We start from the raw sequence: 18,420 nt of genomic DNA on the forward strand, positions 1-18,420 counted from the left end.
ACAACCTTTAGGCTGAACACAATACATTATATATATATATATATAAACACAACCTTTAGGCTGAAACAACTCATTAATATATATATATATAAACACAACCTTTAGGCTGAAACAACTCATTAATATATATATATATAAACACAACCTTTAGGCTGAAACAACACATTAATATATATATATATAAACACAACCTTTAGGCTGAAACAACACATTAATATATATATATATAACACAACCTTTAGGCTGAAACAACTCATTAATATATATATATATAAACACAACCTTTAGGCTGAGACAACTCATTAATATATATATATATAAACACAACCTTTAGGCTGAAACAACACATTAATATATATATATATAAACACAACCTTTAGGCTGAAACAACTCATTAATATCTACAGTGCCTTGCGAAATTATTCAGCCCCCTTGAACTTTGCGACTTTTTGCCACATTTCAGGCTTCAAACATAAAGATATAAAACATAAAGATATAAAACATAAAGATTTTAAACTGTATTTTTTTGTGAAGAATCAACAACAAGTGGGACACAATCATGAAGTGGAACGACATTTATTGGATATTTCAAACTTTTTTAACAAATCAAAAGCTGAAAAATTGGGCGTGCAAAATGATTCAGCCCCCTTAAGTTAATACTTTGTAGCGCCACCTTTTGCTGCGATTACAGCTGTAAGTCGCTTGGGGTATGTCTCTATCAGTTTTGCACATTGAGAGACTGACATTTTTTCCCATTCCTCCTTGCAAAACAGCTCGAGCTCAGTGAGGTTGGATGGAGAGCATTTGTGAACAGCAGTTTTCAGTTCTTTCCACAGATTCTCGATTGGATTCAGGTCTGGACTTTGACTTGGCCATTCTAACACCTGGATATGTTTATTTTTGAACCATTCCATTGTAGATTTTGCTTTATGTTTTGGATCATTGTCTTGTTGGAAGACAAATCTCCGTCCCAGTCTCAGGTCATTTGCAGACTCCATCAGGTTTTCTTCCAGAATGGTCCTGTATTTGGCTCCATCCATCTTCCCATCAATTTTAACCATCTTCCCTGTCCCTGCTGAAGAAAAGCAGGCCCAAACCATGATGCTGCCACCACCATGTTTGACAGTGGGGATGGTGTGTTCAGGGTGATGAGCTGTGTTGCTTTTACGCCAAACATAACGTTTTGCATTGTTGCCAAAAAGTTCAATTTTGGTTTCATCTGACCAGAGCACCTTCTTCCACATGTTTGGTGTGTCTCCCAGGTGGCTTGTGGCAAACTTTAAACAACACTTTTTATGGATATCTTTAAGAAATGGCTTTCTTCTTGCCACTCTTCCATAAAGGCCAGATTTGTGCAATATACGACTGATTGTTTTCCTATGGACAGAGTCTCCCACCTCAGCTGTAGATCTCTGCAGTTCATCCAGAGTGATCATGGGCCTCTTGGCTGCATCTCTGATCAGTCTTCTCCTTGTATGAGCTGAAAGTTTAGAGGGACGGCCAGGTCTTGGTAGATTTGCAGTGGTCTGATACTCCTTCCATTTCAATATTATCGCTTGCAGAGTGCTCCTTGGGATGTTTAAAGCTTGGGAAATCTTTTTGTATCCAAATCCAGCTTTAAACTTCTTCACAACAGTATCTCGGACCTGCCTGGTGTGTTCCTTGTTCTTCATGATGCTCTCTGAGCTTTTAACGGACCTCTGAGACTATCACAGTGCAGGTGCATTTATACGGAGACTTGATTACACACAGGTGGATTGTATTTATCATCATTAGTCATTTAGGTCAACATTGGATCATTCAGAGATCCTCACTGAACTTCTGGAGAGAGTTTGCTGCACTGAAAGTAAAGGGGCTGAATAATTTTGCACGCCCAATTTTTCAGCTTTTGATTTGTTAAAAAAGTTTGAAATATCCAATAAATGTCGTTCCACTTCATGATTGTGTCCCACTTGTTGTTGATTCTGCACAATAAAATACAGTTTTATATCTTTATGTTTGAAGCCTGAAATGTGGCAAAAGGTCGCAAAGTTCAAGGGGGCCGAATACTTTCGCAAGGCACTGTAGCTCTGTCCCTTAATACCCTTCTAATATACTATATAGCTCTGTCCCCCAATACCCTTCTAATATACTATATAGCTCTAATGTACCCCTAATACCCTTCTAATATACTATATAGCTCTGTCCCCTAATACCCTTCTAATATACTATATAGCTCTGTCCCCTCCTATCTATATATACAAATACCCTTCTAATATACTATATAGCTCTGTCCCCAAATACCCTTCTAATATACTATATAGCTCTGTCCCCTAATACCCTTCTAATATACTACATAGCTCTGTCCCCTAATACCCTTCTAATATACTATATAGCTCTGTCCCCCAATACCCTTCTAATATACTATATAGCTCTGTCCTGATATACCCTTCTAATATACTATATACCTCTGTCCTGATATACCCTTCTAATATACTATATAGCTCTGTCCCCCAATACCCTTCTAATATACTATATAGCTCTGTCCCCATATAGCCTTCTAATATACTATATAGCTCTGTCCTGATATACCCTTCTAATATACTATATAGCTCTGTCCCCCAATACCCTTCTAATATACTATATAGCTCTGTCCTGATATACCCTTCTAATATACTATATAGCTCTGTCCTGATATACCCTTCTAATATACTATATAGCTCTGTCCTGATATACCCTTCTAATATACTATATAGCTCTGTCCCCATATAGCCTTCTAATATACTATATAGCTCTGTCCTGATATACCCTTCTAATATACTATATAGCTCTGTCCTGATATACCCTTCTAATATACTATATAGCTCTGTCCCCAATACCCTTCTAATATACTATATAGCTCTGTCCCCCTAATATATACCCTTCTAATATACTATATAGCTCTGTCCCCTAATATACTATATAGCCTTCTAATAATACTACATAGCTCTGTCCCCAATACCCTTCTAATATACTATATAGCTCTGTCCCCATATAGCCTTCTAATATACTATATAGCTCTGTCCTGATATACCTTCTAATATACTATATAGCTCTGTCCCCATATAGCCTTCTAATATACTATATAGCTCTGTCCCCATATAGCCTTCTAATGTACTATATAGCTCTGTCCCCATATACCCTATCTAATATACTATATACACATTTTATATATATTTATCTGTCCTGATATACCCTTCTAATATACTATATAGCTCTGTATATATATATACTTTAATATATACTTTAAATAAATAAATAATAATAGACAACACATTTATATAATAATAAATACAAGACAACACATTTATATATATATATATTTATATATATTTATAACAAGACAACACATTTATATATATATATATATTTATATATAACAAGACTGTTAAACACATTATATATATATTTATAACAAGACAACACATTTATATATATTATATATATATATATAACAAGACAACACATTTATATATATATATATAACAAGACAACACATTTATATATATATATATATATAACAAGACAACACATATTATATATAACATTTATATATATATATAAATATAATAAGACAACACATTTATATATATATATAACAAGACAACACATTTATATATATATATATAACAAGACATTTAAATAAATAAATATATAAATATGACAACACATTTATTTATATATATATATATAACAAGACAACACATTTATATATATATATATAACAAGACAAACACATTTATATATATATATATATATAACAAGACAACACATTTATATATATATATATATATAATAATAATATACTTTTATATATAAATAATCTACATATATATTTATATCAATGACAACACATTTATCTATATATATATCTGTCCGTATATGTATGTATATATATAACTGACAAACATTTTTATGTATATGTGTCTGTGTGACAACAATGTGTATATGTGTGTCTGTTATATGTCTGTGTGTATTCACTGTGTGTGTCATGTCTGTTGTGCATTTAAATAAATAAATAATAAATACTGTTAAATAAATAATATATATATTTATAATAAATAATAATAATATACTGTTAAATAAATGTGTGTCTGTGTGTGTAAATAAATTATAATATACTGTCTGTGTGTGTGTCTAAATAAATAATAATATACTGTTAAATAAATAAATAATAATATACTGTTAAATAAATAAATGTGTGTCTGTGTGTGTGTCTGTGTGTGTCTGTGTGTGTCTGTGTGTGTACTGTTGTGTGTGTGTGTCAGGTACTTTGTGGAGAGTGCGTTCCCAGAGGTGATCCAGCGTCTTCTTCAGGACAGTGTGATCAGAGAAATCGTCTCCGAACCGCAGAGGGGACAGACACCGAGCTCATCACTGAGGTCGTACACAGCAAGTCAGCGGTACGAACAGCGAACAAATAATAATATACTGTTAACAACACACACACACACACACACACACACACACACACACACACACACACACGCACACACACACACACACACACACACACACACACACACAGACACACACACACACAGACATAACAAAGACACACACACGCATACACACACACACACAGACACACACCGACACACAGACACACAGACACACAGACACAGATACGCACGCGTATGTTAAAGCCTGTACTGATGTAACCTCCAACCCCTTCCAGATCTCTAAGTCCCTCCAGGACAACGGAGCAGGGGCCTCCACGTCAGCAGGGGCCCCTGAGGGCCAGATACGCCAGGAGCCACCCAGGTACCAGAGGACATATTCAGCTACTATGAACAGATGGACAAGGAGGAAGAGGAGGAGGAGGAGACGAGACCGTGTCCTTCGAGATCCGACAGGTTTGGTTGTGTGACTTGGAAACCGTGTTGGGCCCTGTGGCCCCTTAATGAATTGTGGGCCCTGTGGCCCCTTAATGAATTGTGGGCCCTGTGGCCCCTTAACGAATTGTTGGGCCCTGTGGCCCCTTAATGAAGTGTGGCCCCATTATGAATTGTGGGCCCTGTGGCCCCATTATGAAGTGTGGGCCCTGTGGCCCCTTAATGAATTGTGGGACCTGTGGCCCCTTAATTAATTGTGGGCCCTGTGGCCCCTTAATGAATTGTGGGACCTGTGGCCCCTTAATGAAGTGTGGGACCTGTGGCCCCTAATGAAGTGTGGGCCCTGTGGCCCCTTAATTAATTGTTGGGCCCTGTGGCCCCTTAATGAAGTGTGGCCCCATTATGAATTGTGTGTGCCCTGTGGCCCCTTAATGAACCAGGGACCTGTGGCCCCTTAATGAATTGTGGGACCTGTGGCCCCTTAATGAATTGTGGGACCTGTGGCCCCTTAATGAATTGTGGGCCCTGTGGCCCCTTAATGAATTGTGGGACCTGTGGCCCCTTAATGAAGTGTGGGCCCTGTGGCCCCTTAATGAATTGTGGGACCTGTGGCCCCTTAATGAAGTGTGGGACCTGTGGCCCCTTAATGAAGTGTGGGCCCTGTGGCCCCTTAATGAATTTGTTGGGCCCTGTGGCCCCTTAATGAAGTGTGGCCCCATTATGAATGATGTGGGCCCTGTGGCCCCATTATGAAGTGTGGGCCCTGTGGCCCCTAATGAATTGTGAGACCTGTGGCCCCTTAATGAATTTTGGGACCTGTGGCCCCTTAATGAATTTTGGGACCTGTGGCCCCTTAATGAATTGTTGGGCCCTGTGGCCCCTTAATGAATTGTTGGGCCCTGTGGCCCCTTAATGAAGTGTGGCCCCATTATGAATTGTGGGCCCCGTGGCCCCATTATGAATTGTGGGCCCTGTGGCCCCTTAATGAATTGTGGGCCCTGTGGCCCCTTAATGAATTGTGGGCCCTGTGGCCCCTTAATGAATTGTTGGGCCCTGTGGCCCTTTAATGAACCCTCTGTGTGGGCCCTGTGGCCCCTCTAATGAAGTGTGGGCCCTGTGGTCCCTTAATGAAGTGTGGGCCCTGTGGCCCCTTAATGAAGTTTGGGCCCTGTGGCCCCTTAATGAACGTGTGGGCCCTGTGGCCCCTTAATGAATTTTGGGTCCTGTGGCCCCTTAATGAATTAGGGCCCTGTGGCCCCTTAATGAGTTGTGGCCCCTTAATGAATTGTGGGCCCTCGGGCCCCTTAATGAATTGTGGGCCTGGGCCCCTTAATGAATAGTGGTCTCTGTTGCCCCCCCCGCCCCTCTGACAACGGCTTGTGGTCTCTTTGCCCCCGCCCCTCTGACAACAGCTTGGTGGTCTCTGTTGCCCCCTGTGGCCCCTTAATGAGTTGTGGGCCCTCGGGCCCCTTAATGAAGTGTGGTCTCTGTGGCCCCTTAATGAAGTGTAGTCTCTGTGGCCCCTTAATGAAGTGTGGTCTCTGTGGCCCCTTAATGAAGTGTGGTCTCTGTGGCCCCTTAATGAAGTGTGTTCTCTGTGGCCCCTTAATGAAGTGTGTTCTCTGTGGCCCCTTAATGAAGTGTGGTCTCTGTGGCCCCTTAATGAAGTGTGGTCTCTGTGGCCCCTTAATGAAGTGTGGTCTCTGTGGCCCCTTAATGAGTTGTGGGCCCTACTATTTACAGTCTGCCATCTCTCCTTACTCTCTGTTGTTACCACACACACACACACACACACACGCGCTGTCTCTCACGTCTCCTCTAATCCTCCCTGCCCTCCAGGAGATGATTGAAGAGCTTCAGAAGAGGTGTATTAATATGGAGTATCCTCTACTGGCTGAGTACGACTTCGCAACGACACGGTGAACCCTGACATCAACATGGACCTGAAGGCCACAGCTGTACTCAGGCCTTACCAGGAGAAGAGCCTCCGCAAGATGTTTGTAAGGGGCCGGTGTCTGAGCCCGCTCGGCTGTGGGAGTCATCGTACTACCTTGTGGTAAGAGGGAGGGGAGAGAGAGGGAGGGGGTGGAGGAGGAGGGGGAGGTAGAGAGAGAGAGAGAGAGGGAGGGGTGGAGGAGGGTGGAGGCCATGTCTCCGTAAAGCAGGGGGGTAGAGAGTGAGAGGGGGGGTAGAGAGTGAGAGGGGGAGGTAGAGAGTGAGAGGGGAGGTAGAGAGTGAGAGAGAGTGGGAGGTAGAGAGAGAGAGTGGGAGGTAGAGAGAGAGAGTGGGAGGTAGAGAGAGAGAGTGGGAGGGGAGGAGAGAGGGGAGAGAGTGGGAGGGGGGGAGGAGAGGGTCGTGGGAGGGGAGGGAGGAGAGAGAGAGGGAGAGAGAGAGTGGGAGAAGAGGTGGTAGGAAGGTGAGATTCTTGTCTGTGTGACCAGGGGCGTCGGTGTAACCAGGGGCGTCGGTGTGACCAGGGGGCGTCGGTGTGACCAGGGGGCGTCGGTGAGACCAGGGGGCGTCGGTGTGACCAGGGGCGTCGGTGTGACCAGGGGGCGTCGGTGTGACCAGGGGCGTCGGTGTGACCAGGGGCGCGGTGTGTCGGTGTTACCAGGGGACCAGGGGGCGTCCGACCAGGTGTCTTACCAGGGGCGTCGGTGTGTCCAGGGGGTGACCAGGGGCCGTCGGTGTGACCAGGGGAGTCGGTGTGACCAGGCGTCGGTGTAACCAGTGAGACCAGGGGGCGTCGGTGTGTGTAACCAGGGCGTCGGTGTGACCAGGACCTGGAGGCGCCGGGGTCGGTGTGTGACCAGGGGCCAGGGGGCGTCGGGGTGACCAGTAACCAGGGGGCGTCGGTGTGACCAGGGGGGCGTTACCAGGGGCGGTGAGACCAGGGGGAGTCAGTGAGACCAGGGGGCGTCGGTCCGACCAGGGGGCGTCGGTGTGTCCAGGGGGCGTCGGTGTGACCAGGGGGCGTCGGTGTAACCAGGAGGCGTCGGTCTGACCTGGAGGGTTAATGACTTCTGGAAACGGGCCAATGAGTCGTTGAGCTTTACACGAGGACGAACATGTCTTCTGTGGTTGTTCCGGACAGCCTTAGAGATTTCTAGAAAGCCTTAATGACCATCCGTATCAAGTGGGCTTTCTCTAAACCTCTTACTCACAGAACAGGCCTCTCCTAATTCCTAGAAACCCTAAGAGCCTTGGAAGGTCAGGCCTTTAATTAGACGTTAAGTACCATACTTGGGGAATCTGGTTCCTGACTGACATTTTGGTGTACGAAACGCTCTCTTGTCGTTGTAAGGGGTCCTGCGGTCTTGTCGTGCCAGAATGCCCAGTCTCTGAGCTCTCTGCTCCAAATCCTCCCAGCAAATCACTTGGCTCTTACAGCTGAAGTTGAAACAGGTCTAGACATGTTGTGGTCTCTTGTCTGCTCCATGGACTTATTGGAGAAAACTGTCTGTCGGCTGTTATATGAATTAGTGCCGGTATTGTCACATAGTGTGATCATATTTATCTTGTAGTAAGTCATTTAATTGTTACTGTATTTAAATCATTGTTACTGTATTTAAATCGTTGTTACTGTATTTAAATCGTTGTTACTGTATTTAAATCGTTGTTACTGTATTCTCTCCTCCTGTCCCCATTACTCCTCCTATCCCCCTCCATCTCTCCTCCTATCCCCCCTCCATCTCTCCTCCTCCTCCATCTCTCCTCCCCCCTCCATCTCTCCTCCTGTCCCCATTACTCCTCCTATCCCCCTCCATCTCTCCTCCCTCTCCTCCTTCCTCTCCCCTCCATCTCTCCTCCTGTCCCCATTACTCCTCCTACCCCCTCCATCTCTCCTCCTATCCCCCTCCATCTCTCCTCCTGTCCCCATTCCACTCCTCCTATCCCCCCCCTCCATCTCTCTCTCCTCTACCCCCTCCATCCTCTCCCCTCCATCTCTCCTCCCGTCCCCATTACTCCCTCCTACCCCCTCCATCTCTCCTCCTACCCCCTCCATTACTCCTCCTATCCCCCTACCCATCCATCTCTCCTCCTGTCCCCATCTCTCCTCCTATCCCCCTCCATCTCACCTCCTGTCCCATTACTCCTCCTATCCCCCTCCATCTCACCTCCTGTCCCCATTACTCCTCCTATCCCCCTCCATCTCACCTCCTGTCCCCATTACTCCTCCTATCCCCCTCCATCTCTCCTCCTCTCTTCCTCCTACCCCCTCCATCTCTCCTCCTCTCCCCATTACTCCTCCTACCCCCCTCCATCTCCCTCCTATCTCTCCACCATCTCTCCTCCTGTCCCCCATCTCTCCTCCTCTCCTCCTCTCCTCCTGCCCCCCATCTCTCATCTTCCTTTCCATCCCCATCCTCCTCCTACCCCCTCCATCTCTCCTCCTACCCCCTCCATCTCTCCCCCTCCATCTCTCCTCCTACCCCCCCATCTCTCCTTCCATCTTCCTCCTACCCCCCCATCTCTCCTCCTACCCCCTCCATCTCTCCTCCTACCCCCTCCATCTCTCCTCCTACCCCCTCCATCTCTCCTCCTACCCCCTCCATCTCTCTCCTCCCATCTCTCCTCCTACCCCCTCCATCTCTCCTCCTACCCCCCTCCATCTCTCCTCCTATCTCTCCTTCTGTCTCCATCTCTCCTCCTACCCCCTCCATCTCTCCTCCTACCCCCCTCCATCTCTCCTCCTCCACCCCCTACCCCCTCCATCTCTCCTCCTACTACCCCCTCCATCTCCTCCTCCTCCTCCATCTCTCCTCCCCTCCATCTCTCCTCCTCCCCCTCTCCATCTCTCCTTCTGTCTCCATCTCTCCTCCTCCTACCCCCCCCTCCATCTCTCCTCCTACCCCCTCTCCATCTCTCCTCCTACCCCCTCCATCTCTCCTCCTACTCCCCTCCATCTCTCCTCCTCTCCCCTCTCCATCTCTCCTCCTGTCCCATCTCTCCTCCTACCCCCTCCATCTCTCCCCATCATCTCCTCCTCTCCCCAGGTGCGGGGAAGTCTCTAGTAGGGGTAACGGCAGCCTGTACGGTCCGTAAGCGCTGCCTGGTCCTGGGGAACAGCTCTGTGTCAGTAGAACAGTGGAAGGCTCAGTTTAAGATGTGGTCGACCATCGACGACTCTCAGATCTGCCGCTTCACCTCAGATGCCAAGGACAAGGTAAGAGACGCAGCAAACACCATTGAGCTTTTTAAAATCCCCTTTCTCAACTCGGTCTTTCAACAGCCTCTGTGTTTTGAGCTTTTTAAAATCCCCCTTCTCAACTCGGTCTTTCAACAGCCTCTGTGTTTTGAGCTTTTTAAAATCCCCCTTCTCAACTCGGTCTTTCAACAGCCTCTGTGTTTTGAGCTTTTAAAATCCCCCTTCTCAACTCGGTCTTTCAACAGCCTCTGTTTTGAGCTTTTTGAAACCCCCCCTTCTCAACTCGGCCTTTCAACAGCCTCTGTGTTTTGAGCTTTTTAAAATCCCCCCCTTCTCAACTCGGTCTTTCAACAGCCTCTGTGTGGCAGGGTAGCCTAGTGGTTAGAGCGTTGGACTAGTAACCGGAAGGTTGCAAGTTCAAACCCCCGAGGTGACAAGGTACAAGTCTGTCGTTCTGCCCCTGAACAGGCAGTTAACCCACTGTTCCCAGGCCGTCATTGAAAATAAGAATTTGATCTTAACTGACTTGCCTGGTTAAATAAAGGTAAAATAAAAAATAAAAAAATAATGATCTCTTTTTACTGCTTCTTGTTTGTTTTGATTTATTAATTTCAAGTTAATGTTTTAGTTTCAAAGTGTGTTGCGGTTTTAAAATGCACTTTTAAATGAAGTTTGATTTTTTTTTTTTTTTTTGAAGCCGATTGGCTGCTCGGTGGCCATCAGTACATACAGCATGTTGGGACACACCACCAAGAGGTCTTGGGAGGCAGAGAGAGTGATGGAATGGATGAGGTCCCAGGAGTGGGGTCTCATCATCCTGGACGAGGTGCACACCATCCCTGGTGAGTCTATACGGGGTCAGGGGTCATGGTTAAGTTAGGAGGGGTTAATGTTAGTCCACACCATCCCAGGTGAGTCTATACGGGGTCAGGGGTCATGGTTAAGTTAGGAGGGGTTAATGTTAGTCCTCACCATCACTGGTGAGTATACGGGATCAGGGGTCATGGTTAAGTTAGGAGGGGTTAATGTTAGTCCTCACCATCCCTGGTGAGTATACGGGGTCAGGGGTCATGGTTAAGTTAGGAGGGGTTAATGTTAGTCCTCACCATCCCTGGTGAGTATACGGGGTCAGGGGTCATGGTTAAGTTAGGAGGGGTTACGTCTAGTCCACACCATCCCTGGTGAGTCTATACAGGGTCAGGGGTCATGGTTAAGTTAGGAGGGGTTAATGTTAGTCCACACCATCCCAGGTGAGTCTATACGGGGTCAGGGGTCATGGTTAAGTCAGGTACGCGTAACGACGGAGACAGGTGCGCGTAACGACGGAGACAGGTGCGCGTAACGACGGAGACAGGTACGCGTAACGACGGAGACAGGTGAGGGGGAGTAGTATACCTGACAGGGGTCGTATTAATGTGGAGCCCAAACCGTTCGGACGCTACAGACAGAAGTTTTCAGATCGGCTGAACCGGCTTCAGACGAGTTCCCAAGACTCTTGTGTTCGAGTCTCGTCTTTCCACAGGGGGGGGGTCATAATAGTTTGTAGACCAAACCGTTCGGCCGCTACAGTCGATTTAATGAGAAGACGGGATTTTCAGTTTAACTTTAGGAGTTTAACTGACCGAACACCAGAAAATCTGTTTCTCACTTCTGTGATGTTTCCAAAACATTTATCTAATAATGTCTGCGTTGTCTCGCCCTGTAGCTAAGATGTTCCGTCGGGTTCTGACCATTGTCCAGGCCCACTGTAAGCTGGGTCTGACCGCTACGCTGGTCCGAGAGGACGACAAGATCGTCGATCTCAACTTCCTGATTGGGCCCAAGCTGTTCGAGGCTAACTGGATGGAGCTTCAGAACAACGGATACATCGCTAAGGTCCAGTGTGCCGAGGTTAGTCTGTCATCCTGTACCAGTCTGTGTGGGGATAAACCTGGGTTAGTCTGTCATCCTGTACCAGTCTGTGTGGGGGTAAACCTGGGTTAGTCTGTCATCCTGTACCAGTCTGTGTGGGGATAAACCTGGGTTAGTCTGTCATCCTGTACCAGTCTGTGTGGGGGTAAACCTGGGTTAGTCTGTCATCCTGTACCAGTCTGTGTGGGGATAAACCTGGGTTAGTCTGTCATCCATACCTGTACCAGTCTGTGTGGGGATAAACCTGGGTTAGTCTGTCATCCATACCTGTACCAGTCTGTGTGGGGATAAACCTGGGTTAGTCTGTCATCCTGTACCAGTCTGTGTGGGGATAAACCTGGGTTAGTCTGTCATCCTGTACCAGTCTGTGTGGGGATAAACCTGGGTTAGTCTGTCATCCTTACCAGTCTGTGTGGGGATAAACCTGGGTTAGTCTGTCATCCATACCTCTTCCAGTCTGTGTGGGGATAAACCTGGGTTAGTCTGTCATCCATACCTGTACCAGTCTGTGTGGGGATAAACCTGGGTTAGTCTGTCATCCTGTACCAGTCTGTGTGGGGATAAAATCCTGTACCAGTCTGGGGATAAACCTGGGTTAGTCTGTCATCCTGTACCAGTCTGTGTGGGATAAACCTGGGTTAGTCTGTCATCCTGTACCAGTCTGTGTGGGATAAACCTGGGTTAGTCTGTCATCCATACCTGTACCAGTCTGTGTGGGGATAAACCTGGGTTAGTCTGTCATCCTGTACCAGTCTGTGTGGGGATAAACCTGGGTTAGTCTGTCATCCTGTACCAGTCTGTGTGGGGATAAACCTGGGTTAGTCTGTCATCCATACCTGTACCAGTCTGTGTGGGGATAAACCTGGGTTAGTCTGTCATCCTGTACCAGTCTGTGTGGGGATAAACCTGGGTTAGTCTGTCATCCTGTACCAGTCTGTGTGGGGATAAACCTGGGTTAGTCTGTCATCCATACCTGTACCAGTCTGTGTGGGGATAAACCTGGGTTAGTCTGTCATCCTGTACCAGTCTGTGTGGGGATAAACCTGGGTTAGTCTGTCATCCTGTACCAGTCTGTGTGGGGATAAACCTGGGTTAGTCTGTCATCCATACCTGTACCAGTCTGTGTGGGGATAAACCTGGGTTAGTCTGTCATCCTGTACCAGTCTGTGTGGGGATAAACCTGGGTTAGTCTGTCATCCTGTACCAGTCTGTGTGGGGATAAACCTGGGTTAGTCTGTCATCCTGTACCAGTCTGTGTGGGGATAAACCTGGGTTAGTCTGTCATCCTGTACCAGTCTGTGTGGGGATAAACCTGGGTTAGTCTGTCATCCTGTACCAGTCTGTGTGGGGATAAACCTGGGTTAGTCTGTCATCCTGTACCAGTCTGTGTGGGGATAAACCTGGGTTAGTCTGTCATCCTGTACCAGTCTGTGTGGGGATAAACCTGGGTTAGTCTGTCATCCTGTACCAGTCTGTGTGGGGAGTCTGTAAACCTGGTGGGGTTAGTCTGTCATCCTGTACCAGTCTGTGTGGGGATAAACCTGGGTTAGTCTGTCATCCTGTACCAGTCTGTGTGGGGATAAACCTGGGTTAGTCTGTCATCCTGTACCAGTCTGTGTGGGGATAAACCTGGGTTAGTCTGTCATCCAGTCTGTGTGGGGATAAACCAGTCTGTCATCCTGTACCAGTCTGTGTGGGGATAAACCTGGGTTAGTCTGTCATCCTGTACCAGTCTGTGTGGGGATAAACCTGGGTTAGTCTGTCATCCTGTACCAGTCTGTGTGGGGATAAACCTGGGTTAGTCTGTCATCCTGTACCAGTCTGTGTGGGGATAAACCTGGGTTAGTCTGTCATCCTGTACCAGTCTGTGTGGGGATAAACCTGGGTTAGTCTGTCATCCTGTACCAGTCTGTGTGGGGATAAACCTGGGTTAGTCTGTCATCCTGTACCAGTCTGTGTGGGGATAAACCTGGGTTAGTCTGTCATCCTGTACCAGTCTGTGTGGGGATAAACCTGGGTTAGTCTGTCATCCTGTACCAGTCTGTGTGGGGATAAACCTGGGTTAGTCTGTCATCCTGTACCAGTCTGTGTGGGGATAAACCTGGGTTAGTCTACCAGTCATCCTGTACCAGTCTGTGTGGGGATAAACCTGGGTTAGTCTGTCATCCTGTACCAGTCTGTGTGGGGATAAACCTGGGTTAGTCTGTCATCCTGTACCAGTCTGTGTGGGGATAAACCTGGGTTAGTCTGTCATCCTGTACCAGTCTGTGTGGGGATAAACCTGGGTTAGTCTGTCATCCTGTACCAGTCTGTGTGGGGATAAACCTGGGTTAGTCTGTCATCCTGTACCAGTCTGTGTGGGGATAAACCTGGGTTAGTCTGTCATCCTGTACCAGTCTGTGTGGGGATAAACCTGGGTTAGTCTGTCATCCTGTACCAGTCTGTGTGGGGATAAACCTGGTGAGTCTGTCAGGACCAGTCTCCCTGGCTAATGGAATAAGTCATCCTCACCAGGTGTAGTGGGGATAAACAGTCTGTCATCCTGTACCAGTCTGCAGTGGGGATAAACCTGGGTTAGTCTGTCATCCTTACCAGTCTGTGTGGGGATAAACCTGGGTTAGTCTGTCATCCTAATCACCAGTCTGTGTGGGGATAAACATGAAGTCTGTCATCCTGTACCAGTCTGTTTCTGTTGTCTGTCATCCTGTACCAGTCTGTGATGTACAGGACACCCCCTGGTTAGGACACCAGTCTGTCTAAACCTGTTTCTGTCATCCTGAGACAGTCTTGATGGGGTAAACCTGGGTTAGTCTGTCATCCTGTACCAGTCTGTGTGGGGATAAACTGGGTTAGTCTGTCATCCTGTACCAGTTGTGAGACAACTTGATGTTACTGTCATCCTGTACCAGTCTGGACAGTCTGTCATCCTGTCCAGTCTGTGTGGGGATAAACCTGTTTCTGTCAGAGACAGTCTTGATGGGGATAAACCTGGGACTGTCATCCTGACAGTCTGTGTGGGGAAACCTGGGTTAGTCTGTCATCCTGTACCAGTCTGTTTCTGTTAGTCTGAGACAGTCTTGATGTAAACAGGACATCCCCAGTCTGGTGGGGAAACTAGTCTGTCATCCTGTACCAGTCTGTGTGGGGATAAGACAGTCTGTCATCCTGTACCAGTCTGTGTGGGGACACCCCTGGAGTCTGTCATCCACCAGTCTGTGGGGATAAACCTGTTTCTGTCAGTGACCAGTCTGTGTGGGGATAAACCAGGAGTCTGTCATCCCCCCTAGTCTGTATCCAGTCTGTGTGGACAGCTTGATTAGTCTGTCATCCTGTACCAGTCTGGTGGGGATAAACCTGGGTTAGTCTGTCATCCTGTACCAGTCTGTGTGGGGATAAACCTGGGTTAGTCTGTCATCCTGTACCAGTCTGTGTGGGGATAAACTGGGTTAGTCTCATCCTGTACCAGTCTGTGTGGGGATAAACAGTCTGTCATCCTGTACCAGTCTGTGTGGGGATAAACCTGGAGTCTGTCATCCTGTACCAGTCTGTCTAAACCTGTTTCTGTCATCCTGTAGACAGTCTTGATGGGGATAAACCAGGAGTCATCCCCCTGGACAGGAAACCTGGGTTAGTCTGTCATCCCTGTACCAGAGACAGCTTGATGTACAGGATAAACCTGGACAGGTTAGTCTGTATATATCCTGTACCAGTCTGTGTGGGGATGAGTCTGTCATCCTGTACCAGTCTGTGTGGGGATAAACCTTGTCTGTCATCCTGGACACCCCCTGGTGGGGACACTGGGTTAGTCTGTCATCCTGTACCAGTCTGTAGAGACAGCTTGATGTACAGGTCATCCCCCTGGTGGGGACACTAGTCTATATCCTGTACCAGTCTGTGTGAGACAGTCTTGATGTACAGACCCCCTGGGGACAGGACCTAGTCTGTCTCCATTCTGTACCAGTCAGTTGATGTAAACTGGGTTAGGACATCCCCTGTGTGGGGACACTAGTCTGTCTCCTGTTTCTGTAGAGACAGCTTGATGTACAGGACACCCCCTGGACAGGACACTAGTCTGTCTCCTGTTTCTGTTGTGAGACAGCTTGATGTACAGGACACCCCCTGGACAGGACACTAGTCTGTCTCCTGTTTCTGTTGTGAGACAGCTTGATGTACAGGACACCCCCTGGACAGGACACTAGTCTGTCTCCTGTTTCTGTAGTGAGACAGCTTGATGTACAGGACACCCCCTGGACAGGACACTAGTCTATATCCTGTAGTGAGACAGCTTGATGTACAGGACACCCCCTGGACAGGACACTAGTCTGAATCTCCTGTTTCTAGTGAGACAGCTTGATGTACAGGACACCCCCTGGACAGGACACTAGTCTGTCTCCTGTTTCTGTAGAGACAGCTTGATGTACAGGACACCCCCTGGACAGGACACTAGTCTGTCTCCTGTTTCTGTAGAGACAGCTTGATGTACAGGACACCCCCTGGACAGGACACTAGTCTGTCTCCTGTTTCTGTAGTGAGACAGCTTGATGTACAGGACACCCCCTGGACAGGACACTAGTCTGTCTCCTGTTTCTGTGAGACAGCTTGATGTACAGGACACCCCCTGGACAGGACACTAGTCTGTCTCCTGTTTCTGTAGAGACAGCTTGATGTACAGGACACCCCCTGGACAGGACACTAGTCTGTCTCCTGTTTCTGTAGTGAGACAGCTTGATGTACAGGACACCCCCTGGACAGGACACTAGTCTGTCTCCTGTTTCTGTAGAGACAGCTTGATGTACAGGACACCCCCTGGACAGGACACTAGTCTGTCTCCTGTTTCTGTAGAGACAGCTTGATGTACAGGACACCCCCTGGACAGGACACTAGTCTATATCCTGTAGTGAGACAGCTTGATGTACAGGACACCCCCTGGACAGGACACTAGTCTATATCCTGTAGTGAGACAGCTTGATGTACAGGACACCCCCTGGACAGGACACTAGTCTATATCCTGTAGTGAGACAGCTTGATGTACAGGACACCCCCTGGACAGGACACTAGTCTATATCCTGTAGTGAGACAGCTTGATGTACAGGACACCCCCTGGACAGGACACTAGTCTGTCTCCTGCTTCTGTAGTGAGACAGCTTGATGTACAGGACACCCCCTGGACAGGACACCCCCTGGACAGGACACCCCCTGGACAGGACACCCCCTGGACAGGACACCCCCTGGACAGGACACTAGTCTATCTCTTATTTACCCCCAATCTATTTCATTAATGCTGATTGTCAAGCAGAGATGCACTGGGTCCCAGTTTCCCAGTCTTTGGTATGACTCGGCCAGGGGTCAAACTCCCAATCTTCCAATCTCAGGGTGGATACTCTAACCACAAGTCCAGTGAGTTGGTCAGATCTCCATCTTGCCAGCTACTATTTTGTGTCTGGGGGGGTTTGGACAACAAGTGGAAAAGGCAGGGCTGTAGTTCAGGGCTGTAGTTGAGGGCTGTAGTTCAGGGAGGGGGTTTGGGAAACAAGTGGAAAAGGCAGGGCTGTAGTTCAGGGCTGTAGTTCAGGGAGGGGGTTTGGGAAACAAGTGGAAAAGGCAGGGCTGTAGTTCAGGGGGGGGTTTGGGCAACAAGTGGAAAAGGCAGGGCTGTAGTTCAGGGGGGGGGGGGGTTGGGCAACAAGTGGAAAGGCAGGGCAGTTCAGGGCTGTAGTTCAGGGGGGGGTTGGGCAACAAGTGGAAAAGGCAGGGCTGTAGTTCAGGGGGGTTGGGCAACAAGTGGAAAAGGCAGGGCTGTAGTTCAGGGCTGTAGTTCAGGGCTGTAGTTCAGGGGGGTTTGGCAACAAGTGGAAAAGGCAGGGCTGTAGTTCAGGGCTGTAGTTCAGGGGGGTTTGGGCAACAAGTGAAAAAGGCAGGGCTGTAGTTCAGGGCTGTAGTTCAGGGAGGGGTTTGGGCAACAAGTGGAAAAGGCAGGGCTGTAGTTCAGGTCTGTAGTTCAGGGCTGTAGTTCAGGGGGGGATTTGGGCAACAAGTGGAAAAGGCAGGGCTGTAGTTCAGGGGGGGGGGTTTGGGCAACAAGTGGAAAAGGCAGGGCTGTGGTTCAGGGCTGTAGTTCAGGGGGGGGTTGGGCAACAAGTGGAAAAGGCAGGGCTGTAGTTCAGGGGGGTTTGGGCAACAAGTGGAAAAGGCAGGGCTGTAGTTCAGGGCTGTAGTTCAGGGGGGTTTGGACAACAAATGGAAAAGGCAGGGCTGTAGTTCAGGGCTGTAGTTCAGGGCTGTAGCTCAGGGCTGTAGTTCAGGGGGGTTGGGCAACAAGTGAAAAGGCAGGGTTGTAGTTCAGGTCTGTAGTTCAGGGCTGTAGTTCAGGGGGGATTTGGGCAACAAGTGGAAAAGGCAGGGCTGTAGTTCAGGGGGGGGTTTGGGCAACAAGTGAAAAAGGCAGGGCTGTAGTTCAGGGCTGTAGTTCAGGGGGGGGGGGGTTGGGCAACAAGTGGAAAAGGCAGG

General features: G+C 47.9%; 1 pseudogene; it reads left to right on the forward strand.

The window, feature by feature from the left end:
- The window catches only part of LOC124021073, a 69,552-nt pseudogene that overhangs the window by 8,302 nt on the left and 42,830 nt on the right, over positions 1–18,420 (forward strand).

The sequence above is a fragment of the Oncorhynchus gorbuscha genome, unplaced genomic scaffold (assembly GCF_021184085.1).
Source record: "Oncorhynchus gorbuscha isolate QuinsamMale2020 ecotype Even-year unplaced genomic scaffold, OgorEven_v1.0 Un_scaffold_1037, whole genome shotgun sequence".
In the NCBI taxonomy this organism is placed as follows: Eukaryota; Metazoa; Chordata; class Actinopteri; order Salmoniformes; family Salmonidae; genus Oncorhynchus; species Oncorhynchus gorbuscha.